The sequence below is a fragment of the Pristiophorus japonicus genome, chromosome 3 (assembly GCF_044704955.1).
Source record: "Pristiophorus japonicus isolate sPriJap1 chromosome 3, sPriJap1.hap1, whole genome shotgun sequence".
Lineage (NCBI taxonomy): Eukaryota > Metazoa > Chordata > Chondrichthyes > Pristiophoridae > Pristiophorus > Pristiophorus japonicus.
Genome location: NC_091979.1, coordinates 158,907,354 through 158,920,303, shown reverse-complemented (window position 1 = coordinate 158,920,303; position 12,950 = coordinate 158,907,354). Strand labels below are relative to the sequence as shown.

At 55.3% G+C, this 12,950-nt stretch overlaps 1 protein-coding gene across 2 annotated transcripts in view; it reads left to right on the top strand.

Annotated features, from left to right (window-relative positions):
* Positions 1-12,950, top strand: part of armc8 (armadillo repeat containing 8) — a 143,505-nt gene that overhangs the window by 95,069 nt on the left and 35,486 nt on the right. The gene's annotated exons all lie outside the window — the stretch shown is intronic.

Sequence of the window (12,950 nt, the reverse complement as noted above, 5' to 3'; positions counted from 1 at the left end):
TCTGAGTTAATGCATGAGAAGCCAGTGTATTGTTTTTCATTTTAACATTCTCTTCTCCATTCTTTCCTCATTTGGGTCTCTGTCGCCCATTACCGCAGCTAAGACGTCAGCCGTGCAATTTGTTTCCACGACTTTCACCAGTACTGTTATGAAACTGCTTGGAGCTTGCAAGGAAGTGGTGAGGGGTCATTTGTTTTCCCACCATCTGCAGTACTGTTGAAATTGATAAGTCCTTTTAAAAATTATTATAGGGGCATACTCGCAACCTTGTAATCCATGTTGCAAGGCATTCCAGTGTTGTGCAGAAAATAGTATTGCATCAGTAGTTGGTAGTACCCATGTGAAATCTGATTTTCAGTACATGAAGATGCTAAATATTATTTAAACAGTTCTGGTCCTCTTCTCTGTATAATGGCCATTGCATTATTTGGAGATCATAGCATTTCCTATTTATAAAAATAATGTTGGTGGGACCGAATAATTCAAAACTTTGTACTAGAATCACATAAATTACGTATCAGAAGATGGGCAGCAGCCCATCAATACTGTGCTCTTCAACTGGGGCTGCCTACTCTAATCCCATTTCCATACCCTTTCCCTGCATATCTTAATACTCAAAGTACTTCTCCAATTCCATTTGTTTATAAGAATGTAAGAACACAAGAAATAGGAGCAGGAGTAGGCCATTTGGCCCCTCGAGCCTACTCCGCCATTCAATAAGATCATGGCTGATCTGATCATGGACTCAGCTCCACTTCCCTGCCCACTTCCCATAACAATTTACTCTTTTATTGCTCAAAAATCTGTCTATCTCTGCCTTAAATATATTCAATGACTCATCCTCCACAGCTCTCTGGGACAGAGAATTACACAGATTTACAACCCTCAGAAGAAATTTCTCCTCATCTGTTTTTAAATGGGCAGCTCCTTAGTCTAAGACTGTCCCCTAATTTTGGATGAACTTCAACAATTGTACATCCCTGTCTGGAGTAAAAATAAAACTGGGAAGGTGGCTCAACCATGGCTTACAAGGGAAATTAGGGATAGTGTTAAATCCAAGGAAGAGGCATATCAATTGCCCAAAAAGAAGCAGCAAACCTGAGGACTGGCAGAAATTTAGAATTCAACAGAGGACGACAAAGGGTTTAATCAGGAGGGGAAAAATAGAATGAGAGTAAGCTTGCAGGGAACATAAAAACTGACTACAAAAGCTTCTATAGATACATGAAGAGAAAAAGATTAGTGAATACAAATGTAGGTCCCTTACAGTCAGAATCAGGTGAATTTATAATGGGGAACAAAGAAATGGCAGACCAATTGAACAAATACTTCAGTTCTGTCTTCACTAAGGAAGACACAAATAACCTTTTGGAAATACTAGGGGACCAAGGGTCCAGCGAGAAGGAGGAACTAAAGGAAATCCTTATTAGTCAGCAAATTGTGTTAAGGAAATTGATGGGATTGAAGTCCGATAAATCCCCAGAGCCTGATAGTCTGCATCCCAGAGTACTTAAGGAAGTGGCCCTAGAAATAGTGGCTGCATTGGTGGTCATTTTCCAACATTCTATAGACTATGGAACAGTTCCTATGGACTGGAGGGTAGCTAATGTAACCCCACTTTTTAAAAAAGGAGGGAGAGAGAAAACGGGGAATTATAGGGTCCAAGTTTCGAGCCGCGCCTAGAACGGCGCAGTCCCGACCTGGATGCCCATTTTTCGCGCCACAAAGTGCGCCTAAAAAAATCTTCCAGATTCTCCAGCTCCCTGCAGGTCCTCTGGCCCTCAGCGCAGCAGGAGTTGTAGGGGGCGGAGCCAGGTCCCTGCGCTGAAAACAGTGCCGGGACCTCTGCACATGTGCAGTAGCTCCAGGCGCCCAAAACTGTGGGAGGGGCCGAAGTACGCAGTCCCGAGCCCTGGTCGAATGGCCTCACTGGGGCTGCGTGAATAAGGCTCCTCCCACGGACAGCTCCTGCTTCCTCCCGTCCACCGCCTCCGGACCAGACCCGACTCCCGCTCCCCTCCCCGCCCCCCCCCCCCGCCCTCCGGACCGACACCGACACCGACCCGACTCCTGCTTCCGCCCCACCTGACTGGACCCGACCTGACCTCCCTCCACCCGACCTGACCTCCCTCTCCCTACCTCCCCCCGACCCGAACTGAACCGACCTCCCCCCACACCCCCCCCGACCCGCGCCTCCCCCGACCCGACCCAACGCCACCTAGCTGTAAATCTGGTGCTGGGGACGGGCCCTGCCCGAAGTCTTGGACCCAGCCCGTTCAGACTCCACCCCCCATCTCCTCTTCCCCCCCCCATCTCCTCTTCCCCCCCCCCCCCCCATCTCCTCTTCCCCCCCCCCCCATCTCCTTCCCCCCCCCCCCATCTCCTTCCCCCCCCCCCATCTCCTTCCCCCCCCCCCCATCTCCTTCCCCCCCCCCCCATCTCCTTCCCCCCCCCCCATCTCCTTCCCCCCCCCCCATCTCCTTCCCCCCCCCCCATCTCCTTCTCCCCCGCCCCCATCTCCTTTCCCCCGCCCCCATCTCCTTTCCCCCGCCCCCATCTCCTTTCCCCCGCCCCCATCTCCTTTCCCCCGCCCCCATCTCCTTTCCCCCGCCCCCATCTCCTTTCCCCCGCCCCCATCTCCTTTCCCCCGCCCCCATCTCCTTTCCCCCGCCCCCATCTCCTTTCCCCCGCCCCCATCTCCTTTCCCCCGCCCCCATCTCCTTTCCCCCGCCCCCATCTCCTTTCCCCCGCCCCCATCTCCTTTCCCCCGCCCCCATCTCCTTTCCCCCGCCCCCATCTCCTTTCCCCCGCCCCCATCTCCTTTCCCCCGCCCCCATCTCCTTTCCCCCGCCCCCATCTCCTTTCCCCCGCCCCCATCTCCTTTCCCCCGCCCCCATCTCCTTTCCCCCGCCCCCATCTCCTTTCCCCGCCCCCATCTCCTTTCCCCGCCCCCATCTCCTTTCCCCGCCCCCCATCTCCTTTCCCCGCCCCCCATCTCCTTTCCCCGCCCCCCATCTCCTTTCCCCGCCCCCCATCTCCTTTCCCCGCCCCCCATCTCCTTTCCCCGCCCCCCATCTCCTTTCCCCGCCCCCCATCTCCTTTCCCCGCCCCCCATCTCCTTTCCCCGCCCCCCATCTCCTTTCCCCGCCCCCCATCTCCTTTCCCCGCCCCCCATCTCCTTTCCCCGCCCCCCATCTCCTTTCCCCGCCCCCCATCTCCTTTCCCCGCCCCCCATCTCCTTTCCCCGCCCCCCATCTCCTTTCCCCGCCCCCCATCTCCTTTCCCCGCCCCCCATCTCCTCTTTCCCCCCCCCCCCCCCCCCCCATCTCCTTTCCCCCCGCCCCCATAAAAACATAAGAATTAGGAACAGGAGTAGGTCATCTAGCCCCTCGAGCCTGCCCCGCCATTCAATAAGATCATGGCTGATCTGGTCGTGGACTCAGCTCCACTGACCCGCCCTCTCCCTGTGACCCTTAATTCCCTTTTTGGTTAAAAATCTATCTATCTTTGACTTGAAAACATTCAATGAGCTTGCCTCAACTGCTTCCTTGGGCAGAGAATTCCACAGATTCACAACCCTCTGGGAGATGAAATTTTTTCCCAACTCGGTTTTAAATTGGCTCCTCCGTATTTTGAGGCTGTGCCCCCTAGTTCTAGTCTCCCCGACCAATGGAAACAACCTCTCTGCCTCTATCTTGTCGATCCCTTTCATGATTTTAAATGTTTCTATAAGATCACCCCTCATCCTTCTGAACTCCAAGGAGTAAAGACCCAGTCTACTCAATCTATCATCATAAGGTAACCCCCTCATTTCTGGAATCAGCCTAGTGAATCGTCTCTGTACCCCTTCCAAAGATAGTATATCCTTCCTTAAGTAAGGTGACCAAAACTGCACGCAGTACTCCAGGTGCAGCCTTACCAATACCTTATACAGTTGCAGCAAGACCTCCCTGCTTTTGTACTCCATCCCTTTCGCAATGAAGACCAATATTCCATTTGCCTTCCTGATTACCTGCTGCACCTGCAAACTAAACTTTTGGGATTCATGCACAAGGACCCCCAGGTCCCTTTGCACCACAGCATGTTGTAATTTCTCCCCATTCAAATAATATTCCCATTTACTGTTTTTTTTTTCCCAAGGTGGATGACCTCACACTTTCCGACATTGTATTCCATCTGCCAAACCTTAGCTCATTCGCTTAACCTATCCAAATCTCCTTGCAGTCTCTCTCAGTCCTCAACACAACCCGCTTTCCCACTAATCTTAGTGTCATCTGCAAATTTTGTTGCACTACACTCTGTCCCCTCTTCTAGGTCATCTATGTATATTGTAAACAGTTGTGGTCCCAGCACTGATCCCTATACACTAACCACTGATTTCCAACCGGAAAAGGACCCATTTATCCCGACTCTCTGCTTTCTGTTCGCCAGCCAATTCTCTATCCATGCTAATACATTTCCTCTGATTCCGCGTACCTTTATCTTCTGTAGTAACCTTTTGTGTGGCACCTTAGCGAATGCCTTTTGGAAATCTAAATACACCACATCCATCGGTACACCTCTATCCACCATGCTCGTTATATCCTCAAAGAATTCCAGTAAGTTAGTTAAACATGATTTCCCTTTCATGAATCCATGCTGCGTCTGCTTGATTGCACTATTCCTATCCAGATGTCCCGCTATTTCTTCCTTAATGATAGTTTCAAGCATTTTCCCTACTACAGATGTTAAACTAACCGGCCTATAGTTACCTGCCTTTTGTCTGCCCCCTTTTTTTAAACAGAGGCGTTACATTAGCTGCTCTCCAATCCGCTGGTACCTCCCCAGAGTCCAGAGAATTTTGGTAGATTATAACGAGTGCATCTGCTATAACTTCAGCCATCTCTTTTAATACCCTGGGATGTATTTCATCAGGACCAGGGAACTTGTCTACCTTCAGTCCCATTAGCCTGTCCAGCACTACTCCCCTAGTGATAGTGATTGTCTCAAGGTCCTTCCTTCCCACATTCCTGTGGCCTGCAAATTTTGGCATTGTTTTTGTGTCTTCCACTGTGAAGACGGAAGCAAAATAATTGTTTAAGGTCTCGGCCATTTCCACATTTCCCATTATTAAATCTCCCTTCTCATCTTCTAAGGGACCAACATTTACTTTAGTCACTCTCTTCCGTTTTATATATCGGTAAAAGCTTTTACTATCTGTTTTTATGTTTTGCGCCAGTTTACTTTCGTAATCTATCTTTCCTTTCTTTATTGCTTTCTTCGTCATTCTTTGCTGTCGTTTAAAATTTTCCCAATCTTCTAGTTTCCCACTAACCTTGGCCACCTTATACACATTGGTTTTTAATTTGATACTCTCCTTTATTTCCTTGGTTATCCACGGCTGGTTATCACTTCTCTTGCCGCCCTTCTTTTTCACTGGAATATATTTTTGTTGCGCACTATGAAAGAGCTCCTTAAAAGTCCTCCACTGTTCCTCAATTGTGCCACCATTTAGTCCTTGTTTCCAGTCTACTTTAGCCAACTCTGCCCTCATCCCACTGTAGTCCCCTTTGTTTAAGCATAGTACCCTCGTTTCTGATACAACTTCCTCATCCTCAATCTGTATTACAAATTCAACCATATTGTGATCACTCATTCCGAGAGGATCTTTTACGAGGAGATCGTTTATTTTTCCTGTCTCATTACACAAGACCAGATCCAAGATGGCTTGCTCCCTTGTAGGCTCTGTTACATACTGTTCTAAGAATTCTATGAATTCCTCCTCCAGGCTACCCCCTGCGATTTGATTTGACCAGTCGATATGTAGGTTAAAATCCCCCATGACTACTGTCATTCCTTTTTCACATGCCTCCATCATTCCCTTGATTATTGCCCGCCCCACCGTGAAGTTATTATTTGGGGGCCTATAAACTGTGCCGACCAGTGACTTTTTCCCCTTACTATCTCTAATCTCCACCCACAATGATTCAACATTTTGTTCATTGGAGCCAATATCATCCCTCACAACTGCCCTGATATCATCCTTTATTAACAGAGCTACCCCACCTCCTTTCCCTTCTTGTCTATCTTTCTGAATCGTCAGATACCCCTGTATGTTTAATTCCCAGTCTTGGCCACCTTGCAACCATGTTTCTGTAATGGCCACCAAATCATACCCATTTGTAATGATTTGTGCCGTCAACTCATTTACTTTATTTCGAATGCTGCGTGCATTTAGGTAGAGTGTTTTCATCCTCGTTTTTAAACCATGATTTTTAGTTTTTACCCCTCCTGCAGCCCTTTTATATTCAGTGGCCCTTTTTGTTTCTTGCCTTTGGTTTCTCTGCCCTCCATTTTTACTCATCTCTTTTCTGTTTTTTGTTTTTGTCTCCTTTTTGTTTCCCTCTGTCTCCCTGTATTGGTCCCATCCCCCTGCCATATTAGTTTAACTCCTCCCCAACAGCACTAGCAAACACTCCCCCTAGGACATTGGTTCCATTCCTGCCCAAGTGCAGACCATACCAGTTTGTACTGGTCCCACCTCCCCAGAACCTGTTCCAATGCCCACGAATTTGAATCCCTCCCTGCTGCACCACTGCTTAAGCCACGTATTCATCTGTGCTATCCTGCGATTCCTACTCTGACTAGCACGTGGCACTGGTAGCAATCCCGAGATTATTACTTTTGAGGTCCTACTTTTTAATTTAACTCCTAGCTCCTTAAATTCGTCTCGTAGGATCTCATCCCTTTTTTTTACCTATGTCGTTGGTACCAATGCGCACCGCGACAACTGGCTGTTCTCCCTCCCTTTTTAGAATGTCCTGCACTCGCTCGAAGACATCCTTGACCCTTGCACCAGGGAGGCAACATACCATCCTGGAGTCTCGATTGCAGCCGCAGAAACGCCTATCTATTCCCCTTATGATTGAATCCTCTATCACTATCGCTCTCCCACTCTTTTTTATGCTCTTTTTTTTATGCCCTCCTGTACAACAAAGCCAGCCACGGTGCCATGAACTTGGCTGCTGCTGCTCTCCCCTGATGAGTCATCTCCCTCAACAGCACTCAAAGCAGTGTATCTGTTTTGCAGGGGGATGACCAGGTGGGACCCTTGCACTACTTTCTTTGTACTACTCTTCCTGCTGGTCTTCCATTCCCTAGCTGGCTGTGGATCCTTCTCATGCGGTAAGACCAACTCACTAAACGTGCCACTTATGTCATTCTCAGCATCGTGGATGCTCCAGAGTGAATCCACTCTCAGTTCCAATTCCGCAACGCGGTACGTCAGGAGATGGAGGCGGATACACTTCTCACACACGTAGTCCTCAGGGACACCGGAAGTGTCCCTGAGTTCCCACATGGCACAGAAGGAGCATATCACGTGACCGAGCTCTCCTGCCATGCCTTAACCCTTAGATACCCTTAAATTGGTAATAACAGTGTTACAGTTCACTTACTGATATAAAAAAGAAAAAGAAAAGCTACTCACCAATCACCAGACAATCACTTACCCCATTGGCTGTGACGTCGTGACGTCACCTTTTGATTCCTTTCTACTTCTATTTTGCTTTCTCTCCCCCTGTAGCTGCACCGGTACGCCTTTTATAGGCCGCTCCGACAATGCTCCCGCCTCTCGCCAACTGCCGCTGACTCTCGATCTCCCGTCTCCTTTCCCCCCCCGCCCCCGTCTCGTTCCCCCCCCGCCCCCGTCTCGTTCCCCCCCCGCCCCCGTCTCGTTCCCCCCCGCCCCCGTCTCGTTCCCCCCCGCCCCCGTCTCGTTCCCCCCCCGCCCCCGTCTCGTTTCCCCCCCGCCCCCGTCTCGTTCCCCCCCGCCCCGTCTCGTTCCCCCCCGCCCCCGTCTCGTTCCCCCCCGCCCCGTCTCGTTCCCCCCCCCGCCCCCGTCTCGTTCCCCCCCCGCCCCCGTCTCGTTCCCCCCCCGCCCCCGTCTCGTTCTCCCCCCCGTCTCGTTCCCCCCCGCCCCCGTCTCGTTCCCCCCCCGCCCCCGTCTCGTTCCCCCCGCCCCCGTCTCGTTCCCCCCCCGCCCCCGTCTCGTTCCCCCCCCGCCCCCGTCTCGTTCCCCCCCGCCCCCGTCTCGTTCCCCCCGCCCCCGTCTCGTTCCCCCCCCCGCCCCCGTCTCGTTCCCCCCCGCCCCCGTCTCGTTCCCCCCCGCCCCCGTCTCGTTCCCCCCCGCCCCCGTCTCGTTCCCCCCCGCCCCCGTCTCGTTCCCCCCCGCCCCCGTCTCGTTCCCCCGCCCCCGTCTCGTTCCCCCCCCGCCCCCGTCTCGTTCCCCCCCGCCCCCGTCTCGTTCCCCCCCCGCCCCCGTCTCGTTCCCCCCGCCCCCGTCTCGTTCCCCCCCCGCCCCCGTCTCGTTCCCCCCCCGCCCCCGTCTCGTTCCCCCCCGCCCCGTCTCGTTCCCCCCCGCCCCGTCTCGTTCCCCCCCGCCCCCGTCTCGTTCCCCCCCCCGCCCCCGTCTCGTTCCCCCCCGCCCGCGTCTCGTTCCCCCCCGCCCGCGTCTCGTTCCCCCCCCGCCCCCGTCTCGTTCCCCCCGCCCCCGTCTCGTTCCCCCCCCGCCCCCGTCTCGTTCCCCCCCGCCCCCGTCTCGTTCCCCCCGCCCCGTCTCGTTCCCCCCGCCCCCGTCTCGTTCCCCCCGCCCCCGTCTCGTTCCCCCCCGCCCCCGTCTCGTTCCCCCCCGTCCCCGCCCCCGTCTCGTTCCCCCCCCGCCCCGTCTCCTCCCCCCCGCCCCCGTCTCCTTCCCCCCCGCCCCGTCTCCTTCCCCCCCGCCCCCGTCTCCTTCCCCCCGCCCCCGTCTCCTTCCCCCCGCCCCCGTCTCCTTCCCCCCCGCCCCCGTCTCCTTCCCCCCCGCCCCCGTCTCCTTCCCCCCCGCCCCCGTCTCCTTCCCCCCCGCCCCGTCTCCTTCCCCCCCGCCCCCGTCTCCTTCCCCCCCCGCCCCCGTCTCCTTCCCCCCCCGCCCCCGTCTCCTTCCCCCCCGCCCCCGTCTCCTTCCCCCCCGCCCCCGTCTCCTTCCCCCCCGCCCCCGTCTCCTTCCCCCCCGCCCCCGTCTCCTTCCCCCCCCGCCCCCGTCTCCTTCCCCCCCGCCCCCGTCTCCTTCCCCCCCCCCGCCCCCGTCTCCTTCCCCCCCGCCCCCGTCTCCTTCCCCCCCCGCCCCCGTCTCCTTCCCCCCCGCCCCCCGTCTCCTTCCCACCCCGCCCCCCGTCTCCTTCCACCCCGCCCCCGTCTCCTTCCCCCCCCGCCCCCCGTCTCCTTCCCACCCCGCCCCCGTCTCCTTCCCACCCCGCCCCCGTCTCCTTCCCACCCCGCCCCCGTCTCCTTCCCCCCCCGCCCCCGTCTCCTTCCCCCCCGCCCCCCGTCTCCTTCCCACCCCGCCCCCCGTCTCCTTCCCACCCCGCCCCCCGTCTCCTTCCCACCCCGCCCCCCGTCTCCTTCCCACCCCGCCCCCCGTCTCCTTCCCACCCCGCCCCCGTCTCCTTCCCCACCCCCCCCCCCCGTCTCCTTCCCTCCCCCCACCCCCCCCCCCCCGGACCCCATCTCCTTCCCCCCCCCGGACCCCATCTCCTTCCCCCCCCCGGACCCCATCTCCTTCCCCCCCCGGACCCCATCTCCTTCCCCCCCCCGGACCCCATCTCCTTCCTCCCTCCCCCCCCCCCCCCCCCCCCCCCCGGACCCCATCTCCTTCCTCCCTCCCCCCCCCCCCCCCCCCCCCCCCGGACCCCATCTCCTTCCTCCCTCCCCCCGCCCCGGCCCCCATCTCCTCTTCCCCCCCCCCCCCCCCCCCCCCCCACCGGAGCCCATCTCCTCTTTCCCCCCCCCCCCCCCCACCGGAGCCCATCTCCTTCCCCCCCCCCCGGCCCTCCTTTCCTTCCCCCCCGCCCCCATCTCCTTTCCTTCCCCCCCGCCCCCATCTCCTTTCCTTTCCCCCCCCCGCCCCCATCTCCTTTTCTTTCCCCCCCCCCCCCGCCTCCATCTCCTTTCTTTCCCCCCCCGCCCCCATCTCCTTTCCTTTTCCCCCCCGGCCCCCATCTCCTTCCCCCCCCCCCCCCCCCCCGACCCCATCTCCTCCCCCCCCCCCCCCCCCCAGCCCCCATCTCCTCCCCCGCCCCCATCTCCTTCCCTCCCCCCCCCATCTCCCTTCCTTCCCCCCCCACCCCCGCCCCCATCTCCTTCCCCCTCCGCCTCCATCTCCCTCCCCCCGCCCCCATCTCCTCCTTCTTCCCTCCCCCCGCCCCATCTCCTCCTTCTTCCCCCCCCCCGCCTCCATCTCCTCCTTCTTCCCCCCCCCCCCAGCCCCCATCTCCTTCCCCCCTCCCCCCCGCCCCCATCTCCTTCCCCTCCCCCCCCCCCCCCCCCCCGCCCCCATTTCCTCCCCCCCCCCCCACCGGCCCCCATCTCCTCCCCCCCCCCCACCAGCCCCCATCTCCTTCCTCCCCCCCCCCCCGCCCCCATCTCCTTCCCCCCCCCCCGCCCGCCGCCTCCATCTCCCTCCCCCCGCCCCCATCTCCTCCTTCTCCCCACCCCCCGGCCCCCATCTTCTTACCCCCCCCCCCCGGCCCCCATCTCCTTCCCCCCCCCATATCTCCTTCCCCCCGCCCCCATCTCCTCCCCCCCCCGGCCACCATCTCCTTCCCCCCCCCGCCCCCATCTCCTTCCCCCCCCGGCCCCGCCCCCATCTCCTCCTCCCCCCCCCGGCCCCGCCCCCATCTCCTCCTCCCCCCCCGCCCCCATCTCCTTCCCCCCCCCCCCGCCCCATCTCCTTCCCCCCCCTCCCCCTTCCCTCCCTCGACCCCCCTCCCTCTAGCCCCCCTCCTCCCCCTCCCCTCGCTGTCAGAAACACAGACACTGACAGACAGAGAATGAGAGACACTGACAGACAGAGAGATAGAGACACTGACAGAGACACACTGGGAGGGGGGTGGGGGCATCCCAGCACGCTGTTGGAGGGCTCCCGGTGCTGCACTCGGTAAGTAGAAAATGTTTTGTTTTATTTGATTTAAAAAAAAAAATTATTTCTTATTAATTTTTTTTGATTGATTTATTGGTTGATTTATTTATGTTTTTATCATTTATTATTGATGATGGCTCTTTATTTGTAAAACTGAAGTGTTTAATGTTTGTAAACTTCCCTTTAAACCACCGCACCCCCCTCCCCCATTCCCTATGCCTGATTTGTAACCTACGCCTGATTTTCTAAAGTGTAGACAAGATTTTTTCGAGCGTACAAAAATCTTCACTTACTCCATTCTAAGTTAGTTTGGAGTAAGTTTTCACTGACGAAACTTTGAAAACGGGCGTAAGTGGCCGGACACGCCCCCTTTTGTAAAAAATTCTGTTCCAAAGTGAAACTGTTCCAACTGACTAGAACTGGAGCAAACTAAATAGCGAGAATTCCGATTTCTAAGATACTCCGTTCTTCACTAGTTGCTCCTAAAAAATCAGGAGCAAATCATGTCGAAACTTGGGGCCGGTCAGCCTGACGTCAGTGGTGGGGAAAATGTTGGAATGAATTATTAAAGTCGTAATAGCAGCGCTTTTGGAAAGCAGTGACAGGATCGGTCCAAGTCAGCATGGATTTATGAAGGTGAAATCATGCTTGACAAATCTTCTAGAATTTTTTGAGGATGTAACTAGCAAGAGTGGACAAGGAGGAGCCAATGGATGTGGTGTATTTAGACTTTCAAAAGACTTGACAAGGTCCCACACAAGAGATTAATGTGCAAAATTAAAGCACATGGTATTGGGGGTAATGTACTGACGTGGATAGAGAACTGGTTGGCAGACAGGAAGCAAAGAGTAGGAATAAACAGGTCCTTTTCAGAATGGCAGGCAGTGACTTGTGGGGTACCGCAAGGTTCAGTGCTGGGACCCCAGCTATTTACAATATACATTAATGATTTGATTTAGATGAAGGAATTGAATGCAATATCTCCAAGTTTGCAGGTACTAAGCTGGGTGGCAATGTGAGCTGTGAGAAGGATGCTAAGAGGCTGCAGGGTGACTTGGTTAGGTGAGTGGGCAAATACATGGCAGATGCAGTATAATGTAGATAAATGTGAGGATATCCACTCTGGTGGTAAAAACAGGAAGGCAGATTATTATCTGAATGGTGGCAGATTAGGAAAAGGGGAGGTGCAATGAGACCTCGGTGTCGTACATCAGTCACTGAAAGTTGGCATACAGGTACAGCAGGCGGTGAAGAAGGCAAATGGCATGTTGGCCTTCATAGCGAGAGGATTTGAGTATAGGAGCAGGGAGGTCTTACTACAGTTGTACAGGGCCTTGGTGAGACCACACCTTGAATATTGTGTACAGTTTTTGTCTCCTAATCTGAGGAAGGACATTCTTGCTATTGAGGGAGTGCAACGAAGGTTCACCAGACTGATTCCGGGGATGACAGGACTGACATGAAGAAAGACTGAATCGACTAGGCTTATATTCACTGGAATTTAGAAGCATGAGAGGGGAACTCATAGAAACATATAAAATTCTGACGGGATTGGACAGGTTAGATACAGGAAGAATGTTCCCAATGTTGGGGAAGTCCAGAACCAGAGGTCACAGCCTAAGGATAAGGGCTAAGATGAGGAGAAACTTGCATGTGGAATTCTCTACACAGGAAGTTGTTGAGGCAAGTTCATTAGATATATTCAAAAAGGAATTAGATATGGCCCTTACGGCTAAAGAGATCAAGGGGTATTGAGAGAAAGCAGGAATGGGGTACTGAAGTTGCATGATCAGCCATGATATTGAATGGTGGTGCAGGCTCGAAGGGCTGAATGGCCTACTCCTGCACCTATTTTCTATGTTTGTTTAGTTTCCTCTGAGTGGAAATATCCTCTCTGCATCCACCTTGTCGAGCCCCCTCATTATCTTATATGTTTCAATAAGATCACCTCTCATTCTTCTGAACTCCAATGAGTATAGGCCCAACCTTAACCTATCCTCATAAGTTAACCACC